Genomic DNA, 19,543 nt, shown 5'->3' on the forward strand with positions numbered 1-19,543 from the left:
ATTAATGGTAATGGGATGACATTAATAAATCAGGGTACATATATTCAAAGAAAACATGTCTAGGTTATTTTGTCATCAAATTATGTTGCAAACCCCTCGCCCAAAGTCAGATTGTCCTCCGTCACCCTCTATCTAGTTCTCTGTGCCCCTCCCCCTCCCCCTAACTCTCCCTCCCTCCCTCCCATGTCCTCCCTCCCCCCCCACCCTTGGTAACCACCACACTCTTGTCCAAACAGACATCCTAGAATTTAAAGCAACAAGCCTGGTCCTCACCTCTGCATTTTAGTTTGCTGAGGTCTCCACAAGTAGGGCAAACCTTATGCATCCTGGGAAGCCTATGTGACAATGACATTCTTCTATCAGTTAGGTAAATAGTGAACAGAGCACTTCCTAATCACAGAATGGAAAGGGCTCCTTAGACTCAGGCACAGGCAGAGACATCCCCCTCCTGCCCCGCCCCAGTGAAGGCACCCAGTTAGTACATACCACGTCTAGTCATCCCCGGGGATGCAGCCTGGAAGACAGATTGAACCGCCCCGGGTCTACTAGGAGTTAGTATCATGGGAAAGATTTATTTTCCACTTACTCTCCCTCCACTCTCTATGTCTTAAAATTTCTGACATTACTTACGCATTGAATTTGACACAGGAAAGTATTTTGAGCCTGTCTCTCCTAAAGATTTATGGGCTGGGAGGGAGGTTCTGTATAACATCCCCTCCACGCAGGGAATGGAAACTCTGTTACCTGGCTGCCCCCCGGGAGCCTAAGAAGATGAGAGTTTTATGAGCCCATCTCAGAGCTGTAGGTAAATCTCCAACCAAGATAACCAGATACCAGAAGAGCAAAAGGAACACAGCAGAGGGGAGAATAAGTGTACAAGTTACAATAGAAGGCATCTCCATATATCAGATGGGTGGCAGGTTCACTGTAATGAACCACTCACCAAAATAGGCAGTAGAAGGTGCTAGAAAGGGCCAGAAAAAATCGTATTAAGAAGGTAGAACCGGCCTGACCTGTGGTGGCGCAGTGGATAAAGCCTAGACCTGGAAATGCTGAGGTCGCCGGTTTGAAACCCTGGGCTTGCCTGGTCAAGGCACATATGGGAGTTGATGCTTCCTGCTCCTCCCCCTTCTCTCTCTCTCTCTTCTTTCTAAAATGAAAAAAAAAAAAAAAAAAAAAGAAGGTAGAACCATTCGATCTTTAAATTGAGTTCTGTATTAATTTCCCAGGGCTGTGGAAACCAAGTTCTGCATATTGGGTATCTTAAAAATAACAAGCAAGGCCCTGGCCGGTTGGCTCAATGGTAGAGTGTCGGCCTGGCGTGCAGAAGTCCTGGGTTCGATTCCCGGCCAGGGCACACAGGAGAAGCGCCCATCTGCTTCTCCACTCCTCCCCCTCTCCTTCCTCTCTGTCTCTCTCTTCCCCTCCCGCAGCCGAGGCTCCACTGGAGCAAAGATGGCCCAGGCGCTGGGGATGGCTCCTTGGCCTCTGCCCCAGGCGCTAGAGTGGCTCTGGTTGCAACAGGGCAACGCCCCCGAGGGGCAGAGCATTGCCCCCTGGTGGGCAGAGAGTCGCCCCCTGGTGGGCGTGCTGGGTGGATCCCGGTCGGGCGCATGGGGGAGTCTGTCTGACTGTCTCTTCCCGTTTCCAGCTTCGGAAAAATACAAAAAATAATAATAATAAAAAAAATTAACAAGCAAGGTTGTCTCTGTCTGACGGCTGTGAGGGGCACCTGTCCCAGGTCCTCTCCTAGCTTTTGGGGGTCTGCGGGCCGTCTTGAGTGGTTTTGCATGAAGACTTGCCATTCTAATCCTCTGACTTCACGTGACATATTTTCTATGTTTCTTCACATACTCTACCTTCAATGTATGCCTGTTTCTGTGCCCAAATTTCCCCCTTTCTATAAGGACACCAGTCATATCGGAAGCGGTCCCACCCTAATGACCTTATGATGACCTCTGTGAAAGGCCATATTTCCAAATAAGATCACATTCGGAGGTACTGGAAGTTAGGTCATTAACATATCATTTTTAGCAGACACAAGTCAACCCATCACAAGCCCTAAAAGATTTGAAGTACAGTACTTTAACATAGCATTTCATAGTTCAATTCATAAGCAGTAAGTGGAGTAATTTTCCAGTACAATAAGAATGCCAGCTGGCAGAAAGATATGGGGACAGTGGGGACTTCTGGATGCTCTGCTGACAGGCAGTCTGTTCAAAGCCATGTAGTGAGTCAGACTAACCTCCCCGCATAGAGCTCTGACCCCGCTACCTCTGGGTGTGAAGCCAGCCCCAAAGAATAGGAAGGGGGATTATCCTCTTCCACCAGGACACGCGTGTTTTCTGGCATGGGAAGATAAGGCTGTCTGGTGATAAATTCCCATCTGCATTTTAATGAGTGAGAGGTGACATGGATTAAGAGAGAGACAGAGAAAAATGAGAGAGAAAAGGCATTAAATGTTTTGGAAGTTTGAGTTGCAACTCCCCCCACGCCTACCCCTACTCCACCTCAAACAGCAAAGACAGAGAAGCTAGTCAACAGAGAATACCAACAAAAGAAAAGAATTTCCTCAACACTTATTCTGCATTTCTCAGTCTTCTCTGGTATTAACATTTAAAAACTTTTATTTATTGATTTTAGAGGGAGAAGATGGGAGAGAAAGAGAGACAGAAACATCGATCTATCCCTATATGTTCCCCGACTGGGGATCAAACCCACAATCTAGCCAACAGAGCTATCTGGCCAGGGCTGGTATTAATATTTTCAACGAAAAGGAGTTTAAGGTGCTTGAGTCAGAAAAACCTGTCTGCCCAATTCTCCCCCTTTGTGTTTGGAAAGAACAGCATACCTGGGAAGACATATAAGCACAGGACCTATAACCCTTATGATGAGAAGGAGGAAGAAGAGGAGGATCATAACAATAATGATAACAAAATAATAAAAATGTCTAACATTCATGTAGTACTACTTGCTATGTGCCAAACGCTGTTCTAAGTACTTTGGAAATATTAGTTCCTTTAGCCCTTCGACAGCACTGTATGAGTTAGGTAAGGCTACCTTCATTTTACAGAGGAGGAAAATGGGGCCAGGGAGGCTGATAGACTGGCCCACCTCCTCTCCCCGCCTGGGTTGTGTGTTGACTGGCTCCTGGCTCCATGCCTGCTCCAGCCTGGCTTCTGGTAGCTCCCTCGCTCTCTCCAGATTAACACTTAACGGATGTTATGCCCTGCCCATGCTTTCACAACTCTCACCTCTGGTCTTTGAGTGGGAGAATCTGGCAGCAATTATAATATGACATCAGATCCTGCTTGATGCTTCTGCTGGCAGGACAGGGCCAGAGAGGGTGAGAGAAGTGGTCTGGAGAGGGTCTTTGAACTTTCATGACTCATTACCTTAAATAGCCAGTTCAGGGCATTAAATACTGTTTCCCGGGCCTTACAGAGAAGTAATGAGTGTATCTGTTCCCCCAGTGGGAGACTCGGACTTCCATTCAGCTAGCAACCACTCTCATTTCATTGCTAATAATATCACATGACTTTCCTAGGTCAACTCAAAGAGAATAAACTCTTTGAATAATTTTGAACTTCTCCATATCTTAACATCTAAACCCTGTCCTGTCAAAGTCAAAGAACTGAGACCTGGAAAGATTTAGAGATGCTATGTTGCAGTGGTGCATACAGCCTAGACTTCAGGGTCAGCCACATGGTAGCTAAAATCCTATGTGTGATCCTGGGCAAGTGATTTGTGCTGGGTTTGCTCGTCTAGACTTAAAATAAGAATAACCATGTCTAAAAAGGGAGCCAAGAAGAAAGTGGTTGATCCATTTGCTAAGGAAGATTGGCACGTTGTGCAAGCACCAGCTATATTCAGTGTAAGAAATATTGGGAAAACACTACTCATGACAACTCAAGGAACCAAAATTGTAGCTGATGGTCTCAAGGGTCATGTTTTTGAAGCGAGCCTAGCTGATCTGCAGAATGAGGAAGTTGCATTTAGAAAAATTCAGGCTAACTACTGAGGGTGTTCAGGGCACAAACTGCCTGAGTAATCTCCATGGTATGGCTCTTACCCATGACAAAATGTGCTCCATGGTCAAAAAATGGTAGACCACGACTAAAGCTCATGTTGATGTTGAGACTACCGATGGTTATTGGCTTTGTCCATCCTGTGTTGGTTTCAGTAAAAAACACAACCATCAGATTCAGAAGACCTCTTATGCTCGGCATCAATAGGTCTGCCCAATCTGAAAGAAGATGACGGAAGTCATGACCCAAGAAGTGCAGACTAATGACTGGAAAGACACGATTAATAAATTGATTCCAGATAGCACTGGAAAAGACCTAGAAAAGCCTTGCCAGTCTAATGTGTCCCAAGATGTCTTTCTTAGAAAATTCAAAGTGCTGGAGATGCTCAAGCTTGAGTTGGGAAAACTCACGGAGCTTCATGGTGAAGGTAGCAGTGCTGGAAAACCTATTGGGGATGAGACAGGTACTGAAGGTGAATGAGCTAATGGAAATGAGCCCCCAGTCCAACAATCTGTTCAAAATTCAGGCTTTCAGTGGTGACAAAGAAAAAATCCTATTTGTGGAAAAAGAAATAAAGAATACTCATGCCTATTCAATGTTATTATAAGGATTAGATGAGCTGTGTCCTGTAGATTGCCTGGCACCGAAGAAGTACTGCACACATGGGAGTTATCACCATTAAATTAGCATCCTTGTCCTTTTAAACAATTTGTTTATTTGCTTTACTCATTCAAAGTCAAGGTTGGCTGGTCAAGTACATTCCTCTTTTATTTTTTTTTTAAACCACCAATGTTACTGTTTATTTTTAAATAGACAGTGGCTGTTGTGTTTGACTTTTTCGCTTTAGAAATGTTACCTATGACTTGTGTCAGATTTAGCAGAATGAGTTGCTAGCAGCAGCCTAACCCCAGAGGAGTGAGGTGAGTCTTGGGGCCTCCTACCATCTCCCAGGGGCCCAAGCACCCTTTGTTTAGAGAAACCTGAGGTACTTGAGGATTAAATTCTCTCTGGTAGCTTCAGAGCTCTTTGTCTGGGCAGGACCACATTTTTGTGACATCCTTAAGCTGAACGAGAGCACCAATTAGAAAAGCCCCTGTTCTCCTGATATCCTGGCTGGCTATAAGTCACCCAGCTCCACGGAGCCTACGTTTTCAGCTGTGACATAGAAATGATCATAGCGTCCATCTCACTGGTATTCCAGCAATCACATTAAAGCACCTCCATGATGCATGTGTTCTGTAAATTCTAGAAAGTCAGAATTGTCATCAGTTATTCTCTGCATGAATGTTGAGTTCCTGAGTTGACTCTGAAAACATCTTAACCACTAAACAGGATGGAATTAACAGGACAGCTCTGCTGACACAGGCCATGACAGGGAGACTTCTCGTTTTGATTTGGAAGCTCCTCCAATGTCATAGGAAAAAGGTGTGCACGGTGCTACCTTGTGAGGAAAGAAAGTAGTGGTTATCTAAGACAAGGGACAGAGCATGGAAAGGGGACCTGTGTAGACAGATGAGAAGCAGAAATCCAGAAAGAGGACAGGGCTTTTATTTTGTTCCAGGTTTAAAAAAAAAGAAAAGAAAAGAAAGAAAAGCAAATGACACCTCTGGCTAGGTTCAAATGTGTGCTCTAGAACTGGAAGAGACCACCCAAGCCCAGCCCTTCTTGAAGGGTCAGACCCAGTACTCATGGACTATCCATTCAACTCCCCACAAGCATTCAACATTCAACTTGAGATTCCTTGACTGCATTTCTAGAGCAAAAACACCCTTCCAAAAAATGCATTTAAAATATATACCGTATATATATTAGGATTGGGGTTTTTTGGTTTGGCCTTTAAAAAAAACTTTTTTTTTTTTAATCCAAAACCGTAATTGTGGGCTACCGAGATGGGTTGCCGTCCACAGAGTGAGGATTTCATTTTTCCAGTCTCCTCCCTCAGTGGCTGTTAGCCTCTTCTCATTTTTGATGAGCTGCACATGTTGTGGAAGCCACTCCTGAGCCTCAGACACAGCGGTCGTCCTTGCCCCTGCCAGTCTCCTAATAAGGGAATGAACAGGCTGCTATTGGGGAGGTGGGAGGAGTCAGGCGGTAGATGATATTTTTGCTGATTGAGGAGGATAAGGTGTGGTTTGGCAGGTAACCTTGTTGGTTTGGCTGGCTCCCGACCTCGTCCTTTTTTTCCCTCTCTCTCTTTTTTACAGTTCCAATTCCATGAAACAGATTCTAACAATTGTTTTCTTGCGGATCCTTAGCTGAGCTTTGAGAGTAACATCTTGACCAAAAATCATTCATGATGGGGGAAATATTGGAACTGGGGGGTCATGTGATGTTTTCATCACAAAAGGAGGTTGAAGTAATAGGTACCCAATCCTCCTGGGTACCAGGTCAAATTTGGTCATGAAGAGAATGAGGGATATACCACACAGGATATTTAACCAATTTTAAAAATTGTATCTGCACAACAATATTTTATTAATAGCTACATTCTGCATGTAGCCTGACCAGGCGGAGGCACAGTGGATAGAGCATCGGACTGGGATGCGGAGGACCCAGGTTTGAAACCCCAAGGTTTCCAGCTTGAGTGCGAGCTCATCTGGTTTGAGCAAGGCTCACCAGCTTGAGCCCAAGGTCACTCAGTGGCTTGAGCAAGGGGTCACTTGATCTGTTGTAGCCCCCCGGTCAAGGCATGTATGAGAAAGCAATCAATGAACAACTAAGGTCCCGCAATAAAGAATTGATGCTTCTCATCTCTCTCCTTTCCTGTCTGTCTGTCCCTATCTGTCCCTCTCTTTGTTTTTCTCTGTCACAATAAATAAATAAATATTTATAAACAACAAAAAACAGCTACATTCTGCTTGTAAATACTGATCTACCCCAATTATCAATACAAAGAACCTGGCATTTAGGACCATAAAGATAAAGGGCTTCATCTATTTCCACTCTGATCTCTAAAGACTTGCCCATTGCTCCTCTACTGTACCTATTATTATTATTATTATTATTATTATTATTGTTTTTAGGTGAAAGAAGGAAAGATAATGAGACAGACTCCCACATGTCCCAACTGAGTTCCACCAGGCAACCCCATCAGGTGCCAATGTTCAAATACTGAGCTATTTTTAGTGCCTGAGACTGATGTGCTCCAACGACACTATCCTTAGCCCCTAGGGCCACACTCAAACTAACCAAGCCACTAACTGTGGGAGGGGAAGAGAAAGAGAAGGGAGAGGAGTAGAGAAGCAGACAGTCGCTTCTCCTATGTGCCCTGACCCAGAATCGAACCAGGACATCCATACCAGGCTGACTATCTATCCCCGAGCCACTGGCCAGGACCCCTCTCTATGTTCTGAATGACTCTATACTTCCTTTGCCATAACTGCCTCTGGCTGGGACTGTTCACTCATTATGAATCAGTGTTTCTCAACCTGGCTGTAGACTAGAATCACCAGGGGAGCCTGACTACCTGGATTGCACCCCAGCAGATTTGGTTGAATTGGTCTGGGACACAGCCTTGCAGAGGGGTTTTAAAAAGCTCCCCCAAGTAATTCTGTTGTGCCACCAAGATTGAGAATCACTGCTCTAAAGGCATCTTCTTTTATATCCTGCTTCCAGATGGCAGGGTCAGGCTCCTTTTCTTTCTGACGTCTTGAAACCTTTAAAGAACATATATAGAGAAAACGAGTCAGACAGGTTTCTTCACAGGTTTGTAAGTTCAGTTCAGTTGTTTGAAACCTAACAGTAGGGAATTGTGCTTTCAACCAGAATCAACTTCTGGACACATGGGGGTATTGTTTATTTCCCATACATGTAAGGGGTAAGATACTCAGCCAGGTAATTGAAAGCCAGAGTGTCCATTTCAAAGTTATAAATAACAAAGATATATTTTGAATGTTTTCTCTGCATTTATGCAAGACAGTCATCCCTCAATATTTAATTTAATTAATAAATTCTCTATCTGGCTTTTTTCTTATTGCTTAATCTAATTAACTGCTCTATGTGAACTGCTGCTTGATCTAGTCATTGAACATTTAAACTGGCTGGCCGCTAATCTGATCAACTGCTTAATCTACTCGAGACTGATATAATCAGTCCATAATTTAAACAGCCCCTCTAAATGGCTCTTTAATCAACTGCGGGTCTGATCGGCCCCTGATCTAATCTGCTGCACAATCTAATCAACAATTAATTTAATCAGCCACAAAACTGATCAGCTGCTTAATCTAGCAGTTTTATTTTTAATTTTTTGAAGACTCACCATACTGTTTTCTATAGTGGCTGCAGCAATTTTCCACCCACCAACAGTGCATAAATGTTCCCTTTCTCCACGTCCTCGCCAACACTTGTCATTTATTGATTTATTGCTTATAGCCATTCTGATAGGTGTAGGTGACATCTCATTGTGGTTTTAATTTGCATTTCTCTGATCATTAGTGACACTGAGTGTCTTTTCATATGGCTATCTGGATATCCGCCATGTAGAAGTGTCTATTCAGGTCCTTGGCCTATTTTTTAATTGGATTATTTGGTGGGGTGGTGTTAATTATAGGAGGTCTTTTTTTTTTTTTTTTTTTTTTTTTTTGTATTTTTCTGAAGCTGGAAACGGGGAGAGACAGTCAGACAGACTCCCACATGTGCCCGACCGGGATCCACCCGGCACGCCCACCAGGGGCAACGCTCTGCCCACCAGGGGGCGATGCTCTGCCCCTCCGGGGCATCGCTCTGCCGTGACCAGAGCCACTCTAGCGCCTGGGGCAGAGGCCAAGGAGCCATCCCCAGCGCCCGGGCCATCTTTGCTCCAATGGAGCCTTGGCTGTGGGAGGGGAAGAGAGAGACAGAGAGGAAGGAGGGGGGGGAGGGGTGGAGAAGCAAATGGGCGCTTCTCCTATGTGCCCTGGCCGGAAATCGAACCCGGGACCTCCACACGCCAGGCCGACGCTCTACCACTGAGCCAACCGGCCAGGGCCTATAGGAGGTCTTTATAAATTGTAAATATTAACTCCTTATCAGATACATCCTTCATGAATATATTCTCCCATTCATTCAGTAAGTTATCTTTTTGTTTTGTTGTTGGTTTCCTTTGCTGTGCAAAATTTTTAGTTTAATATAATCCCATTTGCTTATTTTTTCTTTTGTTTCCCTCTGCCTGAGGAGATATATCAGAAAACATATTACTAAGAGAAATGTTTGAGATTTTGCTGCCTATGTTTTCTTCTAGGAGTTTTATGGTTTTGTGTCTTACATTTAAGTCTTTAATCCCTTGTGAGTTTATTCCTGTATATGGTGTAAGAAGGTGGTCTAGTTTCTTTTATTTATTTATCTTTTTGCCTGTATGTGTTTAATTTTGCCAACACCACTTATTGAATAGAGTGTCTTTACCCCATTGTATGTTCTTGCCTCCTTTGTCATAGATTAATGACCATATAGGCATTGGTTTATTTCTGGGCTCTCTATTCTGTTCCACTGATCTGATTGTCTGTTTTTATGCTGTCTTGATTACTGTAGCCTTGTAGTATAGTTTGATACCATACAGTGTGATACCTCCAACTTTGTTCTTCTTTCTCATGATTGCTGTGGCTCTTTGGGGTTATTTGTGGTTCCATATACAATTTAGGTTCTACAGAACACCCTAAGATGGCCCATACAGTGCTATAGGTTAGAAAGCAAACAGCTATGGGAACTAAAGGCCTGGGTCTAGTCCTGACTGTAATTATTTGTGTGAGTCACTTCACCTCTTAGACCCCAGGCTTCCATGCATGATATATGGAACTTGGATTGAAAATAACCTCCAAAATTCCTTGTAGTTTAATTAGTCTATAGTTCTAAATACCACCACGTGGTAGATTTCACCTGGGATCTGATTTACAAGCAGAATAAGTGCTAATCTGAATTAATTCTTTGTGGCACAGTGAGTATAAGACAGCAGGGAAGAGGCCTGGCCTGTGGTGGCGCAGTGAATAAAGGGTCGACTTGGAACGCTGAGATCACTGGTTCAAAACCCTGGGCTTGCCTGGTCAAGGCTCATATGGGAGTTGACACTTCCTGCTCCTCCCCCACTTCTCACTCACTCTTTCTCTTTCCTCTATAAAATGAATAAATAAAATCTTTTTTAAAAAAATGGACAGCAGAGAAGAGTGGCAAGAATAAGAAAGGATATATATACTGTTCTGAAAAAAATGGGAAGTCATAACTTATTGCTCTTGAAGGATCCTCTGCAGCGCTTCTGTGCTAAATGACTGCAGGATTTGCTAAACTGGAGCCTCCTCTTGCCGCTAAGATTTATGGAGCCCTCGGTGTTGGGTAGCTGCCCCACCCTCCCCTGTTTTGTGGGGAAGGCTGCAGAGTGAGATGGAACACCTGGAGCAGAGACTGAAACAGAAATCCTCCCTGTGTGCTTCCTTAGGGCCACTGCCACCGAAGGAGCGTCTCCCCGTGGGCTGGGTGACATGGTTGGTTTACTCTTCCATTTATTAGCAGCCGGCAGTCAGCATGTGCCAAGCACAACTGGAGTTTCACTAACGCCCTTCATGCTCTCTGCCCTAGCCAGACTGAACTGTTTGCTTTTCCATATCCATGTTTCCTGACTCTGCAGCCTTCTTATTTGAGTTCTCTGTGTGTGGAAAGGTCCTCTTCGGTTCCCCCAACCCCCACACCTAGCCCCCTCTCCTAAAAGACTCAACACAATCAAATACCTCTTTCTCCGTGAAGCCTTTTCCGATCCCTTAGTGGGAATTGTCTCCTTCCCCCTCTAAACTTTCAATCACTTTATCACTGAGTCTCCTGGGGTATTGACCTTATGTCTTAGCTTCCCTACCTGGTTAGACATGTCTTTCAGGAGTTTGGTCCACCTTGGTTTTCACCCTCAGTGGCTTGAATAGAGTAAATACTCAATAAGTAGCTGTTGAATGGGTGTGGTGCTAATTCCGGCTACCTGGGTGTCAGTTTGCATGTTGGAGTGGCATTACCAACCATCATCCCACTATCACAAGATAAGATTCTGCCCTCATTGCCCATCACCTCATCCTCAGAATCTAAGCTAAGCCCCTCTTGCAGCCCTCTTTGCTACCCAGATCTCACCACTGTGATGTCCCACCAGAATTTAACTGTCCTCCCGTCAGAGTCTAGGTTCCACATGGATTAGTGGTTTGGTTGGGAAGAGAAAGAAACCCAAGAATCGAAATCCTTCAGCCAATGCCAATGCCATAGCTTTGTCATCGGTACTGAGATGATATGGCATTTTTAGAGTAAAGTTGGTTATTGCCCCTCCTGAAACACAGTGCCTCCTGTACTTGGTGACAATTTTAAAGAACTAGTGATTGCACTGGTGTCTAGTCAGAAGACGTCATAAGCTTTGTTGGTTAATAATCTCTTGTTGGGATAGAAATCTGCTGGAATAGACAGGTACCCTCAGGCAGCTTACGTGCTGTCCAAGAATGTTTCTCTCTGGCCCTGGGTGTCTGATTCTTAAGCTGTTGATGATTCTCATTAAACTAACACACACAAATATAAGTGCTCAGTTATGTCATATTATTCTAGCTTCTCAAATCTTCCCATTTTTAGAGGGGTCTTCTATTAACTCAAAGGGAATTTTTTGTTTTTGTTTTTTTGTTTTTTTGTTTTAGTGAGAGAGAGAAAAAAAGAGAAAGGAATAAACAGATAAAAAGGGGGAGAGATGAGAAGCATCAACTCATAGTTGCAGCACTTTAGTTGTTCATTGATTGCTTTCTCATATGTGCCTTGATGCGGGGGAGCTACAGCAGAGCCACTGACCCCTTGCTCAAACCAGTGATCTTGGTTGGGCTCAAGTCAGTGGCCATGGGGTCATGTCTATGATCCCATGTTCAAGCCAATGACACTGCGCTCAAGGTGGTGACCTCAGGATTTTGAACATGAGTCCTCAGCATCCCAGGTCAATGCTCTACTCACTGCGCCAACATCTAGTCAGGTCACTCAAAGGGCGTCTTAAATGTGGGATGGTTTTAGTTGGTTTGGTTTGGTCAAGCTGGCTTTTTACCAAATTGCCACAAATGGGTGTCTACTTTCTCCACCCAACCTGAAACAGACCCCATCTTCAGTAAGGTTTCCATCGACTTAGGAAGATGACCCACCATGTGCAGAGAAGACTCCTTGACTTCCTTTCACAATCTCAAGGAGTTTGGACCCATTAGCAGTATTGGATCCCAAGTCCCCTGCAAGAAAGAGCCAAATGTCCAAGTTCTGGCCCTTCATTTTTCATTTCCTGTCTTTACTCAAGGTCTGTCTTTATATCTGCTACTGCTTGTAAACAAAACACTGCAGTTCTAGCATGTGCCAGGGGCACTATGAGCCAGCCAAATGTTAGGTAAGTTTATGCAACACCTCTCAAGTTGGCGAGGCAGTAATCACCCCAAAATGATCTTTCTTGTTAGAATTACAATCACTTCTTTTACCCGAGGTGCTATAAACAAAGCTTCATGTCATACCTATCAGTATATTTGAGCTTTCTGTTTCTTTTCTTTTTTTTATTCAGCGAGAGGAGGGGAGGCGGAGACAGACTTCCCCATGCACCCTGACCAGGATCCACCCAGCAAGCACACTAGGGAGCAATGCCCTGCCCATCTGGGGTGTCACTCTGTTGCTCAGCAACCAAGCTCTTCTTAGTGCCTGAGGCAGAGGCCATGGAGACATCCTCAGCTCCCAGGGCCAACTCGCTCCAATTGAGCCATAGCTGCAGTAGGAAAAGAGAGAGAGAGAGAGAACAAGAAGCAAGAGGGGGAGGGATAGAGGAGTAGATGGGCACTTCTCCTGTATGCCCTGACCAGGAATTGAACCTGAAACATCCACACACCAGGTTGATGCTTTACCACTGAGCCAACTGGCCAGGGCCCTGAGCTTTCTGTTTCTAAAGAAGAGAAAAATAACAATAAAGGGTGGGGGAGATAGAAGGCTATGCCACCCGAATAGAAAGAAATAGAGCCAAGAGAGGGTATTGGGAAAGAGGAAATAAATACTAAATCTTTTTCCAATTAAGAAGAATGAGAATGGAAGCAGGAAAGCTCCAGAGGGCACTTTCAGAGGAGGGAAAGAACATAAAAGACCTGTTATGAAAATCCATTACACATATATTTCCATGCATGGAGCACTGGTTGTCTACAGAGGCTGCAGAGAATCCTCTTGACTGACTGGGGACATGCGACTTTAGTTAGCAGTATCCATATGCTGTGTACCGTTTCCATCGGTTTGTCTGCTATACCACTTTCCCTTCACAGGGATTTCCCTTTAATTAGTCACAGGTTTGTAATCTTCACTTAAGGACACAGCTTGTTTTCATTTTTCCAATCACTTTATTTCTTGGGCTCAATGTTTACCAGTGTGATAGCAGTACCATAATTTGAAACTCCACCATATGAAATTATAGAGCCTCGCACTACATCGCCCAAATATTTTAAATTAGTGAAACTGGGTCACACTAAGTACACGGCTCATCTAAAATGAGTTCGTGTTTTTACCGTTAGAGACAAATGGATGTTTCTGTTTCTAGGAAGTGAAATCTTGGACTATGAAAAGAATCTGCCTGTTTGTATATCTGTGGTCAGAGACAGTTGCATCCACATTGGTCAGTGGGAATGTGGAGGTTGCCCTGCACCCTACTTGGGACAGTTGCTAAACTGGCTGTCTATCCGAGTCCAGACCTAACATGCAAGAACAAGAGCAGGCTGCCTGACCAGGCAGTGGTGCAGTGGATCAAGTGTTGGCCTGGGATGCTGAGGACCCAGGTTCGAAACTGCGAGGTCACTGGCTTGAGCGCAGAGTCGCTGACTTGAGCGTGGGATCATAGACATGACCCCATGGTCACTGGTTTGAAGCCCAGGGTCTCTGGATTGAGCAAGGGGTCACTGGCTTGGCTGGAGCCCCCCGGTTAAGGCACATATGAGAAAGCAATCAATGAACAACTAAGGCACCACAACAAAGAATTGATGCTTCTCATCACTCTCCCTTCCTGTCTCTCTCTCTCTCTCTCTCTCTCTCTCATTAAAAAAAAAAAAGCACAGGCTAAAAAAGAGAGAGAAAGAAAGAAAGAGAGCTGGCAATTAGTGTTGCCAAGACATTGACATCTTGGTCTGAATTGTTCTATCATTTTTTACTTAAAAAAAAAAAGAATTAACTAAGCCCAAGATTTATTGTCCACGTTTACAATGTGCATTAAAGCAAGATTGTCCTTTCATAGATACAACAGTCAGAAAATAGCCCAATTCAGGTTTTGCTTCTGAGTCACAGGATTTTTACAAGGCTAAGTTTATTAATGATGCTATTTATTTAAGATTCTTATTAGCCACAAAAGTCCTAGTTTGGAGATGAAGAAAAGGTAATGTTAATGAAAACTCGGTAGTAATTGAATTTATCTCTATTAACCGCATTTATTTTTTTTTACCCATTGAGTCTTACATAAGGGTTGAAAGAGTTTATTTTAATCATCTTACTGGCCATTTACACATTTCTCCTCCTTCTTTTCATTCATTTCAACCAAGATTTAACTTGAACAACCAAGTGAAAGGCGAAATATGTCTTCTCCGATATCAACCTTCTCTTTACATACCTTCTCTTTCCAACACAATACAATCTACAACAAATTATAGAGTTGTGCACCTGAAACCTATATAATTTTATTAACCAATGTCACCCCAATAAATTCAATTAAAATAATGAAAATAAAACTAAAGGATTATTTTTTTTTCAGGAATATATATATATTTTTTTCCTATTCTTTTTTATATATATATAATTTTATTTTTTTAATGGGACGACATCAATAAATCAATATACATATATTCAAAAATAACAAGTCCAGGTTATCTTGTCGTTCAATTATGTTGCATACCCATCACCCAAAGTCAGATTGTCCTCTGTCACCTTCTATCTAGTTTTCTTTGTGCCCCTCCCCCTCCCCCTTTCCCTCTCCCTTTCCTCCCTCCCCCCCATAACCACCACACTCTTATCAATGTCTCTTAGTTTCACTTTTATGTCCCACCTACATATGGAATAATGCAGTTCCTGGTTTTTTCTGATTTACTTATTTCGCTTCGTATCATGTTATCAAGATCCCACCATTTTGCTGTAAATGATCCGATGTCATCATTTCTTATGGCTGAGTAGTATTCCATAGTGTATATGTGCCACATCTTCTTTATCCAGTCATCTATTGACGGGCTTTTTGGTTGTTTCCATGTCCTGGCCACTGTGAACAATGCTGCAATAAACATGGGGCTGCATGTGTCTTTATGTATCAATGCTTCTGAGTTTTGGGGGTATATACCCAGTAGAGGGATTGCTGGGTCATAAGGTAGTTCTATTTTCAGTTTTTTGAGGAACCATCATACTTTCTTCCATAATGGTTGTAGTACTTTACATTCCAACAGTGTATGAGGGTTCCTTTTTCTCCACAGCCTCTCCAACATTTGCTATTACCTGTCTTGCTAATAATAGCTAATCGAACAGGTGTGAGGTGGTATCTCATTGCAGTTTTGATTTGCATTTCTCTAATAGCTAAAAAAGATGAGCATCTTTTCATATATCTGTTGGCCATTTGTATTTCTTCCTGGGAGAAGTGTCTGTTCATGTCCTCTTCCCATTTTTTTATTGGATTGTTTGTTTGTTTGTTGTTGAGTTTTATGAGTTTGTATATTTTGGATATTAGGCCCTTATCTGAGCTGTTGTTTGAAAATATCATTTCCCATTTAGTTGGCTTTCTGTTTATTTTGTTATCAGTTTCTCTTGCTGAGCAAAAACTTCTTAGTCTGATGTAGTCCCATTCATTAATTTTTGCCTTCACTTCTCTTGTAAAGGATTATATATTAAAGAAAAGAAATGGCCTGACCGGGTGGTGGCGCAGTGGATAGAGTGTCGGACTGTGATGCGGAAGGCCCAGGTTCAAGACTCCGAGGTTGCCAGCTTGAGCGCGGGCTCATCTGGTTGAGCAAAAGCTCACCAGCTTGGACCCAAGGTCGCTGGCTCGACCCAAGGGGTCACTCGGTCTGCTGAAGGCCCACATTCAAGGCACATATGAGAAAGCAATCAATGAACAACTAAGGTGTCGCAACGAAAAACTGATGACTGATGCTTCTCATCTCTCTCCGTTCCCATCTGTCTGTCCCTATCTATCCCTCTCTCTGACTCTCTGTCTCTGGAAAAAAAGAAAGAAAGAAAGAAAGAAAGAAAGAAAGAAAGAAAGAAAGAAAGAAAGAAAGAAAGAAAGAAAGAAATGTTTGGAAACCCTGTGCCCCATCTATTATTATAAACTAGATATTTATATAAACATGGAGAGTCTCAGAAACATAATGCATATATAAGTATGATTATGTAAAGTTCTAAAAAGGCAAATCTAAAAAATTGAATCATTTAGGGTTGCATCACTTGGGGGATAAAACTACAAAGAAAATCAAGAGAATAAGTAAAATAACCCCAAATTCCAGCTAGACATTATTTAGAGGAACTTAAAAAGAAATTGGGATGGGATTAAGAAGGAGCACATAATCACCAAGGTATGAACGCTGTTTAAGCTGGGTAATAGATACATGACTGTTTTATTATTCTTCTTTAAAATGGCCGTGTACTACACACTCATTTAAAGGTACAATATATTTCATGCTAAACATCTTTTTAATTTAAAATATTGACCCAAAGAATTAGAAGCCATCTTTTAAAAGTCTCCTGGGACTACCTGCTCTGGTTTAGAAAGGAGTCACTATGTTTAGGGGTCTGGCTTCCCTAGAGCAGGACCATTCTGACAACCATGTTTCAGTAACCCTTAATTGGCCACTCAGCCATGAGTCAGAATGCCCAGCACTCCCAGGTCTCTTCTGACCTCACACGATCCATCAGTCCTGATTTATTTGCTTGACAGGACGTTGCAGTCGTAAAGACGCTAAGAACCAGCCTGCAGCGATAGTGTACAGAGGCAGCACATGTTTACCTCCCCCACCCTGGTCTGTGGTTATAGACACTCATGTGATTATGGGATGACACCATTGTGTAAAACATATGGTAGACTGGTGGTGATAATTTGTGGGGACAACATATAAAAGAACTCCAATCCAACATGTGCAAGCACACAATCTCATACTGTTGAGAACCAAAATTTACGGTTGGTATGCAACTCTAGTAGCTCTTAGATGTGTGTGCGTATGGGGCGTTGGGGTGGGAGAAGAGGATACAGCTGAAGTGAGGCACACCTCTCTTCCCAGGTAAATTTCTTCAGAGTATCTATCCCCTTGTATGCCTCCACCAGGTCAAAGTCACACTACTGATACACCAGTGAATCTTACAGTAAAATTCAGCATGTTTCTCTTTTTTTACCTTTTCCCTTCTATTATATATATATTTAATATATATATTAAATCAAGGGAGCTTTCTTTCATTCTATTTTATAATATTAATTACTAATGGGCCAATTGATGATTGACTACCAATCCATTTCTAAACATTTTCTGACCTGGAAGTTATTTTTATTTTCTGGATTTTTTTTTCTCTGTTTTGATTTTTAATGCCCTTCTCTTAAAGGTATCCAAGGGAGAAAACATTCAGAATCAGACGTTATGTGCCTTAAGTGAAACCACAACATTTTGCAGACACCACATATAAACAAAATCATATTTAAGAGCCTGGAATATTTCTAGAAACCTCTTTTAACTTTCAAACATGCAGTCAATCTGCAGGGTGAGTATGACTCACTTCAGTAGCTCAGGATTTTTCCTCCTGATCCCAGCATGGCCTGAGATTGTTGCTAAGAGCATGTGAGCATTTCACAGAACTGAGTGCATCTGTTTTGGAGAATCTGCTTGCATTTCATATTATGAAAACATCACTGGGGGTTTTTTGGTACATGAAAAAGAATAATGCAAGAATGTATGAGTCATTTTGCCTTCTAGTAGCTGACGAGCACAGTTTCAACCCACAGGAGGTGTTAACTCTTTAAGTGGAATGCCCTGTTAAGACCCAGGTTAAGATAGTGACGTTGGCAGAACCAAGAATGATGGAAATCAAAGGAAAGTAATTGACTAAGAAGTTCTCCTCAGTGGCTGTGAACCTGAGGCAACCTTCCTCCTGGGTGTGGCATGCATGGGGAGTGTATGTACCGCTGCAGAAAGTGGGGATGGGTTCACTTTTGAGATCGAGATCCACTTACAGCCTGTAACCTCTCCTTCAGCAAATGCCACCTGCTCTCAAATGACCCCTTCCATGAACGTGGAACTATAATGGGATGCCCAGAGATAAGAGCTGACCTTAGGGTGCAGCTGATTACTTATTTAATTTGGAATTTTAGGTGCAGCATTCTCTTTTTTTTATTATTTTTAAATTAAATTTAATGGGGTGACATTGATCAATAAGAGTACCTAGTTTTCAGGTGAACATCTCTTATACATTTGAACTATTGATCGTGTTGTGTGCCCATCACCCAAGGAACAATGAAAGAAAATGAAGAGACTTGGAAACTTTGGTCCGAATGGGACTCTTTTCAGTCTTTCATGAATTGGCCTCCTTTTAGAGCAGGGGTCCCCAAACTAAGGCCCGCGGGCCGCATGCGACCCCCTGAGGCCATTTATCCGGCCCCCGCCGCACTTCTGGAAGGGGCACCTCTTTCATTGGTGGTCAGTGAGAGGAGCATAGTTCCCATTGAAATACTGGTCAGTTTGTTGATTTAAACTTACTTGTTCTTTATTTTAAATATTGTATTTGTTCCCATTTTGTTTTTTTACTTTAAAATAAGATATGTGCAGTGTGCATAGGGATTTGTTCATAGTTTTTTTTATAGTCCGGCCCTCCAACGGTCTGAGGGACAGTGAACTGGCCCCCTGTGTAAAAAGTTTGGGGACCCCTGTTTTAGAGCTTGAGCCTTCCATTTTCTCCAAGGTTGTGCTCACTTAATCCCCGTGCCCCCGCACGTGTGTGTGCTCACAAACGTGAGGCATGTCGAAGAGCACAAACAGTGTGAAGGTGACGATTCAAGGTCTGTTCAGTGGCTCTGGAAATTCTTACTTTGTCTTATTCTTTTTTGAAACGTAGTTTCCTGATCCGAGATCTTGTTTTGTTGATAACATACTATTGCTGGCATTATTACTTAAAACGTTCAAGGATCGTGTCCTTTCATCTGAAGTCAGAAAATAGCAAAATGGGAAAAGAAAAAAAAAAAAAGACCAAATGAAAGGAACACCTTTCAAACCATGGGGAGCCTGGGGTAAAACCAAAATGAAACGGCCTGTATCGCAGATGCGATTCTGCCTTTGTTGCACAGGCCTTCAGAAACCTTGGACGGAGGTGCCGTTGTGAAGAGGGCACAAGGCAAGATGACAGCTCGTGCTTGCTGTGATGTCTTTCTAGGGAAGCTTCTGTTGCTTCTTTCTCTCATCTAGTGTACATTTAGAGCCTGGTCCGTCTGAGTAGGAAGACACTGGCTCCTCAGTGATTTCCCAGTTTGCCATATCTGCAGTACTTCCATTTGTTTGAACTTTCTAGCTGAAAGGCACAGCGTGCCACACGGG

At 43.0% G+C, this 19,543-nt stretch overlaps 1 protein-coding gene and 1 pseudogene across 7 annotated transcripts in view; both read left to right on the forward strand.

Annotated features, from left to right (window-relative positions):
• Positions 1-19,543, forward strand: part of CALD1 (caldesmon 1) — a 223,395-nt gene that overhangs the window by 157,785 nt on the left and 46,067 nt on the right. The window lies entirely within an intron of this gene.
• On the forward strand, positions 3,788-4,568 carry LOC136324561 (small ribosomal subunit protein eS1-like; annotated as a pseudogene).

Source organism: Saccopteryx bilineata, chromosome 2 (assembly GCF_036850765.1).
Source record: "Saccopteryx bilineata isolate mSacBil1 chromosome 2, mSacBil1_pri_phased_curated, whole genome shotgun sequence".
Taxonomy (NCBI): domain Eukaryota; kingdom Metazoa; phylum Chordata; class Mammalia; order Chiroptera; family Emballonuridae; genus Saccopteryx; species Saccopteryx bilineata.